The sequence below is a fragment of the Lepidothrix coronata genome, unplaced genomic scaffold, assembly GCF_001604755.1.
Source record: "Lepidothrix coronata isolate B3197 unplaced genomic scaffold, Lepidothrix_coronata-1.0 Scaffold124, whole genome shotgun sequence".
Classification (NCBI taxonomy): domain Eukaryota; kingdom Metazoa; phylum Chordata; class Aves; order Passeriformes; family Pipridae; genus Lepidothrix; species Lepidothrix coronata.
Genome location: NW_016690304.1, coordinates 3,854,628 through 3,869,213, shown reverse-complemented (window position 1 = coordinate 3,869,213; position 14,586 = coordinate 3,854,628). Strand labels below are relative to the sequence as shown.

Here is a 14,586-nt window from a genome sequence, read left to right as displayed (position 1 = left end):
CTGCTGGGGGAAACTATGATGGCCCTTAATTGCATTTATCTGTAGTGGCAGATAACAGTCTGTCCTTTAGCATCTTTTATGGTTCCAAGTGCTCCTGCAACCCCAGCCTTACCCCCATGACCATTGTGGAAATGGCCATTTCCCTGCCAGAAAGGAAGGGAGTGCTGCTGATTTGGATATAGAGGGAACTACTCTTACTTATTCCATCCCACATATGCTTCTTAAATGCACCAGAATCTGTGATGTTTTTCCAACATTGCCTTGGCAAAGGGGAAAGGTGAGGACTTGTGGCTTTTGGACACGTGGTTGCAAAGCTCCACAGGTCAGAGTGTTTGTCAGGGTAAGGAAGGTGGGGAGAAAGAGGGCAGTGTGGTCTGAGCTGCAGCTTACAGCACCTTCATAAAATGGTCTTCTCTGGGGGACAGCTTGCCTGTCACTCCTTGGAGAACATGAGAATGAGTTACTTCCTCCCAAACTGAGCATCTGTAGTGTTTCTTCCGTGGCTTTGTCCCTTTTGTCTTATAAGCAGTGAAGAGAAAACAGATTTCATAATTGACTGAGCCCCAGTTTTTGCTTTAGTTTGAGTATAATTTCCCAGCGCACACTGATACCGTGTGCTTAGTTTTTCATACATGCTCAGTTCTGAATACAATATTCTGAAGAACTGACTAACATCAAAGATGTTTCCAAAATCAATATTTGTATAACATACCAGTGGAATTCTGCTGAAATGGTGCTGGCTTGTATGGCTTTGGATATGCACAGTTTAGAATCACCAAATAGCATGCAAGGTGAAGAATTGCAACTGAAAACTAAACATGCTGTGGAAGGTGTTATATTTAATAGAAATGTGACTGTTTCAACATCACTATTATACTGCAAATGTCTGAAGTAAAATGAAAAAGAGAGTGATCAGTAACAAGTTACTTGTAACTCCAGCGTCACATTCCATAGATTACCTTTCTTGAATTGGAAGCATATGAGTCTCATCAGATAAAGCACAATGAATTTGATGTGCCCTAATTCAAATCATAATGAACTTTATTCTACATCACAGTGATATGAAAAGTTTGATACCCTTGGCAGCCTTCTGTTTACAACAGGTTTCCACAGAGGAACAAGCAGAGCACAAACACTAACTGGCAGCTGGCTCTTCCACTACCGAGAAATAACTGCACACTTCTGGAGCAGTGAACTAGCAAGGAGTGGTGCCTTAACTTGTAACCACTGAGGATGTAGCTATCTAATTTATTCCTATGGATTTTGGTTACTGCAAAGCATCTTTTACATGTAGTTTTACCTGACTGTTTTTACTGCTAATGGGGAAGGTCTCTGTTCCCTATTCCTCACCACTGGCTTGGTGTCAGAGCAATCAGGACCTTGAAAGTGGTTATCACCACTTTAGAGGAATGGGAAAATGCAAAGACAGGAGACATCAATCATCATCACAAGTCAAATTCATTAAAGAGGAAGAGCTGTTTTAAATGAAGACTTTCATGCCAAAAGGGCAATAACAGGTAAAAGCATTCATGTAATTTATTCAGAGAATTTTGTGATAACTGTCAAGATATTCAACAGCTTTCTCTCATTATCATTTGCTTCATGTACCTTGACTTGGCAAAGCCTTTAGGAAGATATTTAATCAGAAGTATGCAAATGGTCCTGCTAACTTCAACAGGAAATCAGCACTTAGGAATAGCAAATCTTAAATATTGTCTTAAATGTTGAGACAGATTGGTACTATGATGAGTTATGCAGTCTTCTTTTTTTCTTTTTTTTTTTTCCCTGCAGTGCAGCTAGAGAATTTTTCTGCAAGTTTTCAAATATTCCCTTAGCAAGGCTGTGCAAATCATTCTACAGGAGCTGCTGCTGGGTGACCTGAACAAAAAATGTTTCTGCTTCCATATTAAAACATAAATCCTAGGAAGTTAGCAAAGATTTTTTTGTTCGAATGAAACTTTTCATTCCCCACTAAATGTTTTTTTTTTTTTTAATGGAATGTGCTGAACCTGGTCCCAAAATAACACTTTAAATTAAAAATTGAAGTGCTGCACTTGGAAAATGTCATACTGTATATTTTTTCTGACATACCTATTGCACAATATAAGTTTCAGAGGTTTTGGTTTCTCCAAACTGCCTTCCACAGAGAATGAACTATTTATGAGAAAAAAGAGTTTGGCTTTCCTTGCTTTTCCATTATTTTGTCAATGGAGCTGGTCAAATGTTGCAAACACTTAGCAAATGCCTTTGTTTCCTATCCATCCTGATGGAAAAGGGCTTTTCTTTCAGTAGGAGCATACAAGGTAGACACCCTAACCCTGGTCATATGTACTGAGAGTAATTTGTGACTCGAACTGTGTTTTAACTTTCCATAAATTGAAGACTTGGCGAAAGAGACTGAAGGATTACATTCAAATAGCCTATTTTCTACCTCAGTTTTTGGACATCTGTGACTGGCCATAGACCTTCAGAAACGTTTATCAGGAAAAATATTCTACAGTGGAATTTAGGGGAAACTTAGACAACCTGAAGGTGGGCTTAAAGTGTCTTTACCTCTGTATTGGAAACAGTTACCTACAACACGTGTAGTGAAACAACTTGCCCAAAGTCACACCGTGAGAGAGGTGGAGAAGTGAAGAGCAGAAGCTGTTGTCCACGCTCCTCCCTGTTTGCCCTGTGCAGGGCTTTCCCTGGATTTGTTGCAGCTTGCTGGGGAAATACAGTCAGTTCTCTGGGTTTGCTTGTGCCCGTTCCTTTGCCTTTAGCAGAGTGCAGCATGTGGGCCTGCAGAGCTGCAAGTGCTTCAGTCTGTTCATTTCAGATATCCCAGTGATCACGTTTTTGATTGTGGAACTGTGGCAATGTTCTGAAATCACATGTGTGCCTTGTCTTTCATTATATCCATTAGGTTCAGGATGCCTAGAGACAAATGATATGGAAAAAGGCCTCCATGACAGGTCCCTACTGGCACTGACTGTACAAGCAGGAGGACACCTAGGCAGAAGGTAAGAAAAGCCTCTTTTAATTTTTTAGCTTCACTGATGTAAAACCTAATGAGGTGATTTTAATTTATTTGGCTACCAGCAATGGTATTTAAATGAAGCACATAATTTGTTAAATACTAACAAATATGCTTGAGGCTGTAAAGCTAATGTAATTTTTTGCTTCACTGGGAGCCTCAGAGGCGTTTGATTTCCCTTTGCCCAAACTTCAACTTCATCTGTAAGCAGACCATACTAGCAGGTTTGATCAAGCATTTCTCTTTGTCATGTTTTAAAATATGGCATTTTAATTCCTTCTTTAGCCCACTGGACCCTTCCAAAGCCCTTGCTGCCTGTCCATCTGCCATTTCCAGTGTTGGTCCGTGCAGGAACACCGAGCAAACCGTGCTGTCTGCTCCGCTCTTGTTCCATTGCCCGTGTTGTCCTTGTGTATAATTTTGCTGCTTCGTTCGTTTCTCACATGGTGTTCAGTTCCTGACAACTCTAAAAACCTCCTCTAATCATTTTGGCAAACAGAAGGCTACAGATTTTAGGGCCTCACCACAGCTTTCACGGCGAGTACTTATATGCATCCTGATCTATAAATTTTCCACCTCCTTTCTCAGCCTTCACCCTGTAATTTGTGGCACAGAGCAGCAGCATGGAGTCCTCTGGAAGCATCACAAGCTAAATGCACACACCATGTCACGCTTACAACCTTGCTCATGGAAGAGCATGGTGTGGGTGAATACATAAAGGGTTCTATGTGGAATTTATTGTTTCAGTGTATTTCATAAAGGTTGTGTGGTTATTTTAGGGGGGGAGGAAAGGGAGTATTTCTGGTTATTTTCCAGACAGAATGATGAGTGAAGCTCCAGAGAACTATTTTAACCATATGATACACATAAAACTGGACTAGGAGGTACTTTGAATGATAGGTGGTTTTTTTATTTGTTTTTTTTGTGAAAATTCTTTCATTGTTAAGCCACATAAATATTGGGAACTTTGTAATGACTGTAGTTGCAGAGATTTTGATGGACATTTTAATATCAAAGTAAATTGCTATTAGAAGGAAAACTTAAAATGCTTTCTAGCTATAGAACGCTGATATGAAGAAGGTGCATTTGGGGAGATACTGGGAATGGTCGTTGTACAGCAAGACCAGACTTAAAAGAGGAAAGAAATCTTGATTGTAATAACTCCGTTCAGTAACGGTAAAAAGACAACACTAAAAATTTTCAATTAATATACAGAGTTAATACAATGTTCATGCGGGAACATTTTGCCAGGAAAAAAGGAAATATTCTTTTATTTCAGATAGGGGGAGGAAAAGCACTACTTGACTCGCAAATCTTCTGGAAGAACACTTATGTTCTCCGTCAAATATATGTAAATTAAACCGTATTTTAAATCTTTTCACCGGTCCTGCTGGATGGAACATGTCTCAAGGGCAATCCAAGGAAGGAGAACATTTGATAAGCACACGTAGCTCCGGGCAAAGCTCTGTGCATTCCCACGGAGCTGTGATGCCAGTGAGCTCTCTGCCATGCCACACACTTTTTCCTTCTCCTTCGGGCTCTGAATCAAATCCTTTTGAAGTCAGTGGAGCTCTCCCTGCAGACTTCAAAGGGCTGTGGATCAAGCGCTGTAGAGGAAGTGCAGTTCAGGAAGTGCTGATTTGAGCTTCACTTCCTTTTGCTTTCCTTTTCCCTTACTTCCCTTAATTTCAGAAAGGAACATACTATATTCCATCTGTTCTCAAACGGTCCTGGGCTGTGAGCCACCAGAGCCTGGCACTGTGTCAGAGGGCTGTCAGAACAGGAAGGAGCACAGTTGTTCTGTTCTCCTGGCTCCTTTAGTGTCTGACTCCTTCCACCAGAGCTTCTTTTCCTTCCTCATGATGTGGTGCAGTGGAAGAAAGTATCTGGCATCCTAATAATATTAGTTTTATGGTATTCTAGTTTTCAACTGTGAGATGAACATCAGATGCTTACATGATCTCTCTACCCACACACAATTTGTGTTCGTGTGTGCATATAAATTTATTCTATACCATTGCTGTTACAAATTTGTTCAGGACTTAAAAATTCTGTGGGTGGGTATCTACGTGAGAGAGACAGAAAGAGATGATCATGCTACAGGGATAACATTATTGCTTAGCTCCTTTTGCATCTAATGGAAGTCCAAAAGACTACCTGGAATCAAGTTGCTGAAAATTGGATCAATTTTGGAGGCAAGACAATCCACTTAAAACTGTTCCTTCTGCATGCATGTTATTTTTTTTTTTCCAGGCAGGTGTCCAGCTCCATGCCCTTTCCTCTCTCTTCTCTTCCCTTACCTTTCTGAGCACAGGAGACCCTTAACAGTGCTTGCATTGGGTCAGGGCAAGTTGCAGTAGCAGTGATTTAGGGATTAAATCTGATGAGGGGGAACTTGAAGCAGGGCCAACCTTTTCCAAAGGACAGTGCAGGAAGTTGGATTTGACTTGTCAAACTATGCAACAGTGGTTTTCTGGAAACAGCATCTTCCTCTCTTTCCAGCAAAACCTCTCTTTTGCCAGGTATCAATGTCTACATCTGAGACCTTCCTGTAGCACAGAAATTCTGCTTCAGGCAGATTTTTACAGAACAAAATTCTGGTAATCCTCTCCTCTGGTAAAGAAAAATACATTTTGTAATGAAATGTTTTCTGGACGTGGCATCTCCAACACCCTTCCCACCTCTTCTCTTTCCCTTCACAGCAGAAGGATGATTCCTAAGTGACACAACAAGATGTGGTTTTTCAAGCAATTTTACAGTTAGTAGTTAAATATGTTTGTGAGATAAGAAGTATTGCTGAAAAGATAACTCCCTCCCCTTCCTTAGCCCAGAGAAAGAGCAACAAAAGCCTTATACAATGCAATTAAAGCCTCTCATAGTATACAGCGGCTGTAGTCTGAAGTTTGAAAGAAGATAAGCCAGGGAAATTTCATGTTAATTATGTAAACAACATTGCTTGTGGGTGATCTTCCCTGCCTGCTGCTGCTACTCTCTTCTGCTTCCCAATATTTGAGCCTTGCCCCTGGTCAAGATGAGGGTGCCCAGGCTGATGTGGGACAGGGCTGCTGAGGTGCTGAGCTAACAGCTGGATAAACCTGATGAGCCTAAAATTTATACTGAATTTAGGTATGCAAGAAGACCAGGAGGTGCACTCATGTCTGGTGCGTGACCACTGGGGGTTTTATGAACCATGAACTCCCTGAAAGGTTTTATACATTCTGCCGAAGGGGAAAGGAGAGGAAGTGTGAATGTTTAGCTCAACAGCAAAAGAAGCTGAATTGGAAAAAACCAAACCAACTACCTGTTATTTGCTGTTACCTAGGTTGGAAGTTTACCCAACAGGTAGCCGATAACTTAGTAACTCCGGGGTGTTACAGGTTTCTGTGATGGCAAACTACTGAGAAAAAATGTGAACTGGCATTTTCCACCCCTGATGTTCTATAGCTCCCTGAAAGAGGAGTTTGCTCATGGATTGCATCTCAAGCTAAAGGCTGGGAAAGTTGGAAAATAGATCATCCACCTATGGAACTTGCTGTTCCTGCCCAGAAATCTGGTGGGGATAAAGTAGGGCTTCTTACTAGCTTTGTGCCAGAGGAGTTTTACTCTGAGGACATATCTAGCAGGAAAATGACATTTTTGTACACCAAATTCTTTGCACTTAAGCTACATTCACTATGATTCTTCCCTAATATGTTTGCAGAGTGAGACTCTGGAAACACTAGCAAAAAATAATATTTTTACAACAGAGCCATCTTAATGGAAGAAGAACACTGATCAAAAATCGTAGATGCATTTATTTTTTTATCTGGTATGAGCAGAACAAAAATAATATTTCAAATGTGTTATATTGAAATCTCATGGGGGAAAACAACAGAAAGTCAGTGATTAATCATGCAATAGCAGGGAAGAAAGCAAGTGTACAGAATCCTTAGGTTTATTTAATTTCATAAGCAGGTTTATATTCTTCTGTGGAACTCTAATTCAAAATTTTTTTGAAGCATCCATATCAAAAGACACTGACCTGGAATAATGTGATTGATAAGATGAAAGAAAGCTCTGAAAGAACTCATATTCTTTCTTTTCAAAAAGATAAGTTTAACATTAGTGTTCTCAATAGAATTACAAGCCAGAAACACAGAGCACATGGGTCTGATTCTGCTGTCTGTCTGATGTTCCTACTCGTACCTGCTTAGAGCAGGTTCCTGTGAGGAACTCCCTTACCATCACATTTTCCTCCTACACTGAGAGTCTGTCTTAAATTAAAGTGTGAGTAAAGCTTACAAAGCCATGAGGAGAAGCAAATACAGTGAGTTTATTATTTAATGCAAATTAAATATCCTAATTCAGAGTCTTAGTGTTACAGCCACAGTGAGACTGAAGTCTACTCGACTAGAGAGGGGGGGTCCTCAGCCCTCACTTGTTCTTTAAAGGCCATCCTCTGCCGTGCTTCCTTAGTGATTTCAGTGCAGCCTCTCCTGTCATTCCCAGAAGAGAGGGGTGATGTAGATGGATCATTCTAGTCCCTGGAGTGCTCAGTCAGACCCTTCAGAAGAAAATCTCTGCGGCATTATGAAAATGATTCCCTTCCCCCATTATGCAGTGACTGAGACAGGTGATGATTCCAGGAGCACATGTCCCTTAGGATCCCTCTCTCTCCTATTAACATGGTTTAGCTGCAGGTGGCACAGCCACTCCCCTTTGAATGCCAGCTCCCAGCAGGCATCTGACATCTTACTGGGATTAAATCCTTTAAAAAGTGTCATTGTTACTAGTTTGGAGGCAGAATTTCACATTTGGACTGTATGCATAACTACATATATTCAATTTGGATTACCTCCTACTGCATCCTTTTAAGCTCTCTCCCAAGAGGTCGTTTAGGACATGGGTGTGATAAAATGATCAAAGAAAAATGCAGCATGCTGAATTTAAACAGAAACTTCTGTAGAAAAGTGTGGAATTTGCCTTATGAGTTACATGCAGAACTGCATGTCATTCAGTAAATAAAATAGTGGGTCTTTAATGTGAATTTTGACTGTTGGTCCATTATGGCAGGAGGAGCAGCAGTGTAAGAGACTTTAATCACAGTAAGGGCTTCCTTCTTCCCCTGGCCAATGGAGCCCATTATCCTCTAAGTACATTCCCTTATTCTGGCCTTTCCTATTCCTCCTTACACTTGTGTCACTGCTGGAACAAGACTGAAAATGCTATGGAGATTAATCAACCAAATCTCTTTTATCTATTTTTTTTAAAGAGCTGTCATGTAAAAATGTGTTTACCTCTGTCAGGTCTCTTCACAAACAATATAATACAATTTATTTTCATTCTCTTATCTGATTTGACCTTTCATATATGTTAAGCCTTTCAGTAAATCAACTTTAATATTTAATACCTTACCTTACTATCTGCAAGCAAAAGGTCTTGCTTTTGTTTTAATGTCAATATATCTGGCTTATACAGGCCTTTTAAATGATTCACAGCATATCTTAACAAACCTCTTAAGCAGAAATAATAATAATAAAACAAATGCAGTTTTCATTGATGGAGATTACCAGCTGTTTTCAATGAAAATGCTAAAACAGTGAAGGGCTATGAAAGATGTAAAATAAAAGGATTACCTAATTATCTGTATGCATATGAAATTGTACCAGCAGGTTTGCAGATGAAGCAAACAAAACTGCCATTTTCTGCTCATGTGGAGTTATGTGGGTATTGCAATTCACCTTCTTTTATTTTAGCAGGGGCTGAATTGGAGCCATCTGCAGCTTTGCTATAAAGGCAGGAGAGAGACACTGTGAAAGCTATTTTCACATACCTTTGATACAATAATGGAATTCTTTGATAGAAAAAAAAATAGGAGAAAAAGGAATGATTTGGAGAGAAAAGAGAAGATTGATTGGGGAATTTGGCTAACACTTGGATAAACAATTTTAAATTCTGGTTTTTCAGTAATAGGTAGAACTGCTCAGAACTTGAGAAAGCTCATCTGAGCTGAGGCTTTTGTTTAAGAGGTTTGAGGAGAGAAAAAAAACTCCACAAAACAAATGGTGTATCTGCAGTAGAAAGGGGGGAAATTGAAGAGTCAGTTATCTCAACTGAAACAAAGATTATGGATCAACATTGATTCGTTCCCTAAAAAAGCCCTTTCATTTGTTCACTGTGCATTTAAATGGGTGAAGGAAGGAACATGAATGAAGTTGGCTTTTATATCTCTGGGCACTTTAAATGCAGTCGTGCCATTTAGTAAAGCCTGATGGTTTAATTTTAATTCTCAAATTGTGGCATTTTGTACTTGGGGAAACCCCCCCCCCCAATTCTGAGCATGAGCTTTTTGAAACAGTTTTCTTTGTTTCCCTTTATCATTATTTATTTCTTTTTAAAGATAAAAGTAAGGAATTTTCTATACTTGTAAGACGTAAGAAGGAAATCCCCCCATAGCAGAGATGTGAGCCATTGCAAAGTGTCTCATGTGGCAGAGCCCAGAGCACAATGTTCAGCCACTGCGTTATTCCTGGTTCTTTGGCACCTTGTGATCCAAATGGCCAAAGAGGCAGTTCAGGCTACCCCTCAGGGACTGCAGGCTGTATTGGAGCTTTCCTGATGTTCTGGTGCTGTTACATGGTAGAAAAGTGCCTTTATGAAACAATGACTCTGCTCAGGATTTAAATCTAGAGATAACAAATGACAGACAGAAGGGATAATTGTCCTGCATGCTGGCTCTCACAGCAACAGGCAGCATAGTTACAGCACGGTGACAGCATTTCTCAAGACCAAGCTGAGGGGTGGCATGACAGGTAAAAGAAGAAACCTGCGTAATCAGAGGTATTGATAGAACCCAGCAGGACTCACTGGTAGGCTTCCTTCAGTGTAGGATGTGATAAAACTGAGTTTTTAAATCAGCAAGACATTCTCATGTAATAAATGTCCACATTTTTTCTTCTCCTGTAGCTTAGCTCTATTATTCAGGATGATCTCAAACAACACAGCTGCCAAAATTTATTCTAGAATATAGGTGGTTGTCATGACGTGCACCTGCTTTAGCTGGGAATAATTCAGGAGCGACCATGTCCCAGCGCATTCCTGTGTGTGGGGAGCTGTTTGTCATTCTCTGTTTTAATGCAGATGCCAGCAGAGCACAGACCAGGAGATAAGTGTTTTAAATAGGGCATCCAATAGATGTGAACCAAAGAGTTCCATAAATATTCAAGCAAACCCTGTTTCCCTGGAAGCCTGTGGTTAAATCTGCCAAACCCTGTAGCTTCAACAAAACTCGACAGTTCAGCTCAGTACGAACCTTGAGGTTTTAAGTCTTCAGATCATCTATTGGTATTCTGTAAGGTCAGCAAATTCTTTAAAGGACTATTTTAATATTAAACCACAATATTCTGCAAAGAAAATATGATTGCATTGTCCATATTAGTCCATATTTTGTTAGCCCAAAGGAAAAAAAAGGGTTTAAGAGAGAAAGAGGAGAACAGAGAGAAAGAAGAAACAAGAGGGGCACACAAGAACTGCAAATATTAAATGGCTACAGAAGAAAAACTTGTTATTAATTTCTGAGGTGAATATAAGAAGAAATTATACCCTTAGGTTTGAGCAAAGATGACGAACGTTAGTTATTAGGAAAGATTTTCAAACTGCAAATTTCTAAAGCATCTAAAATCCACAGCTGTTTCATTCCCATCCCAGAGAGAAGAGAGTAGGGAGAAATGTCTGCCAAGAGCAAGCTCTGTGCTTGCATGATGTCCATGTCTACTGTTCTCTCGCTGTGGGGTTTTCCTTGGAAGGAAGTGGTGTGACTCATCAAGTGAATATTCAGTTAGAACCAAGGGGTTCACGCAGTCTTTATTTCATCTGCCATCTGTATTTTTATCCTTGCTATTATTTAGTTTATTCAGTCGAAGAGCTACACCATTATTTTCTGTTGCTCTATAAATATAGATGAAAAGCAGTTTGTGGATACATTTAAATTAGGTAAGCAGCAGAAGAAATTCAGCTCAGAGTACATTGCCACGTCAGACAGGTAAATCAGACTTTTGTAAGGAAATATTCTGAACTGATGCAGCTTCTTGCTGCTCGTCTGGAAATCTGCAAACAAATAACTGAGGGAAAAAGTAAAGGGAGAAGAGCAAATAGATGGAACATTCAGATTGGAGAACTGTTTTCCAGTATTTGGAAACTTCTTTGTTTGAAAATCTTTAAGTTCTCTTTTTTGGAAGGAGAGCTCTTTCTGGGCTTTCTCTGTTAGCAATATCTGGGTCCTTCCTGGCAGTGTATCCATCAGAGGGGATCCAAGGAGACCTGGACTGTTACCAGAAGTGCAGTGTTTTCTATGTCCTCTTCTAGGGCTCCCATCTCAAGTAACATGAGTCATCACATATGGAAACAAGATCTGCCTACATGGAAACCCCAGTTTTCTTAACTGACTTCAGAAAGTGGGACAGCTCTGTTTTCAGACTTTTTGTTGAAGGAAGTTGAATCATAAGCCCTTAGAAGATATTTGGATTTTTTTTTCTTTCTGTTTTTTACTTGCACCTTGTAAAGTTACACTGCAGGAATGGCTTGCAATTGAACTTGCTTCTTGTGTTTGAGGAGTGTTATGTTTGCTAATTCATAACCATTCACAGAAACTTCTGAGAAATAATTTCATGTTTGTATGTAATAACATTGTACAAATACTAATTGTTTTCACAAAACTATAATGTCTGACAGGCGCTGATGTTAAATATTCAGTGCTGACAGATCTGTGAAACGTTAATGGTTTGCAAATACAACATCTACCTATACTGGATTTTCTGTTCTGCTTTTTTTTATCATAAACTCTTGAAAGTTTAAAGCTTGTCCTAGTAGGGAGACAGCAAGGAAGTGGAGATGCTCACATCTATGGCAACAAATTGACTACAGAAAACAAATTTTGAGAACAGACTCTAAAGTAACTAATGAAAAATACCAACTAAGAAAAGCCCAATCCAGTAAAAAAAGCCCTTCCAGCAGTCGTATCACAAGTGTTACTTTTATGTCCTTCTGCTGCAGTATTTATTTTGTGCCATTTACATTGCTCACTGCTCACCCCTTTGGAGGGTAACATCTCTCTGAAGCTGGAAGACTGATTATGAATTACTAAATTGTTCAAATCAAGCAGTGAGAAACACAACAGGAAATAAGCACGAGGAACTACAAAATACTTTTCAGGTTGTTTTTTACTGTGATAATGTGGCTAAAATGATTTTTAATGACACAATACCACTATTGTCCATGATGTACCCTAGTAGTTTCAGTCTTTTCTTAGGCTTGGAACTCCAGGGCCTGGAGCTCTTCTTCCACGAGGTTTTCACATGTATGTGCTTGACTTTCAGAGCTCAGAGTTACTGCAGGGTTGGTTGAGCTGGTCTTGAAAATGCCTTTATGTGCTGGGGCACAGAAGGGACTCTGCTTTTCCATAAAGGAGATCCTTCTGTTGGTGATCAGCAAGGCTGAAACCTGCTGGAAGGAAAGGAGGGTCGTGAGTGCAGTGCTGAGGAAGGGGCATTGCAGGCCCTGCCAAAGGGTGCTGCAGTGGGATCAGTTAATCCCTTGGGATAACTAAGCACCGCCTGGGGGGCTGAACTTGGGTTCTGCTGAGGTGACTCTGCCTTGCTGCTGCGGCAAAAGAGTGTTTTTGCAGTCAGATAATAATTGATATGCAGACAGAATACATTAATCACACTGGTTTTAGGGTTGCATGTGTGGGAAGATAATTTCACAGAATTTTAGAAGGAAGTGATAGTTATAACATCAATGTCTATCTATTTTTGTCCTAGTTACAGCTCTTCCAAGTACTTCAGTGAGCGAGCCAGATTGTCTGAGCCTTTTGTGAGGGTGTGTGTTATTTTGTGTACTGCCTAGGCTCTGGATCCTGCAAAAAGATCTGTACTGAGCCTTCTGCCCTATGATTAGGCCATTTTGGTTCTGTTAGGACAGTTAGGACAGTTAGAAGGTAAACTGAAGCATTTCTAAAGGGGTTTTTAATATGCTTTGATCCGAGACACAGTCTGTGAAACCTGAAATTGGTCTTGGGTTTGGCCTGCTGAAGGCTTTCAGGCTGACTTTCAGTAGCAGTTCAGACCATGGTAGTACTCTCTTAAATTCTATGTCCATAGCTCCTGTTTATTAAATGAAATGGGAAATGCACTCAGAAGCCACACCAAATTAATTGTCTCTTTTATAATAGCAATACTGCTACGGCAGTAAAGCAGCTGATTCGCTTGTCTGGGTTAATATCATTCTAGTTTATAGAAAAACAGAAAAAGTAAGCTGTTCAAAAAAACCAAAGCAGACTTAGAAAGAAATTCACTTTCAGATAAATACATAGTTTGTGAAGACTATTTAAAGTGCTTACCCAATTCACAAGGAAACAGAAACCTGTGGAAAAGATTTAAAGGCAGAGAGAACATTAAAGATGTAAATAGAAATGTTGATTTTTTTATGAAAGAAGTGTAACCATAAATGCAAAAGCAGATCAACAAAGGCTAATAATAATAGCCATTTCCACATGGTTGTTTAGGAAGCTCAACCCAAGAGTGGGCACTGCTTAATGCAAAGGCTGCTGGGGCTTATCAGTAGATCATTTTTCTCCACTTAAAAAATGTGATTATTTTCTTGTGAGTATGAGAAAAAAATGGATTTTCTCTTTCTGAATGACAATATGTATACTCTGAGACATATTCCAGCCTGCACTTTTAAACACTTCAAAGATAAATTGGGTTGTTTGGAAGGTTTTAGAAAAGTGAATGCATACATTTATATTTACTTGAATTCTAGCTGCTTATAAAAGGAGTAAAGAATATGGTTTGAAAATATGATTTATTTTACAGTGACATCAAGACACTTCTGGCAGATAAAATGGCTATTTCAGATAATAAGACAGTGCTGGGTAAAATGCTGAAAATCATGCTGATGACATAAACTTTCAGTTGGCAGTATTTTTTGAGAACTTTTACAAGTCTTTGTGAGTGGGTAAAAGAAAAATGAACATATACAGGAGGAATTAAAAAATCTACCTTAAATCTACAGCTACGTTAAAAGGATAAATATTAGCAGACACAAAGGAGTCTCTTTAAGAGCGAAGTAGTGAAATTAAACGGTCAAATGTAGGATCTTTGTGTGCTTTTGCAACTCCCTGCAAGGAAGATCACTAGTACAATATAGAACACAAAGATTAAAGCAAAATAGAGCGATGAATGTGGAGGATCTGTACACATAATTCCTGACTATTTAGGAAGTAAAGATGTTTTAGAAGTCCCTTGCAGAAAACATTTTCATTAGATCCTTTCAAATCCAAGGGATCTTCCAAGATTTGAAAGAACAAGTAGGAAAAAAACACAGATACTTTGGAAAGTTTGGCAGAGTTAGGAATCAAAGTCATGAAGCTTTGGAAGTGCTGTTATTATTCATGGATGATAACTCAGCTGCTTGTAGATGATTAACTCCTGATAAATATCACAGTGACCCAGATGTGCAAATGAAGATGATTTGAGGAGGATGAGTGACCTTTCTGTTGAGTAGGTCAGTGAGCAACTGAGTTTAGATTG

General features: G+C 39.4%; 1 long non-coding RNA gene across 1 annotated transcript in view; it reads left to right on the top strand.

Annotated features, from left to right (window-relative positions):
- Window positions 1-14,586, top strand: part of LOC108502791 — a 142,947-nt gene that overhangs the window by 89,728 nt on the left and 38,633 nt on the right. The window contains exon 9 of the long non-coding RNA XR_001876625.1: window positions 2,909-3,005. This is a non-coding gene — a long non-coding RNA (uncharacterized LOC108502791). The remainder of the gene's footprint in view (window positions 1-2,908; window positions 3,006-14,586) is intronic.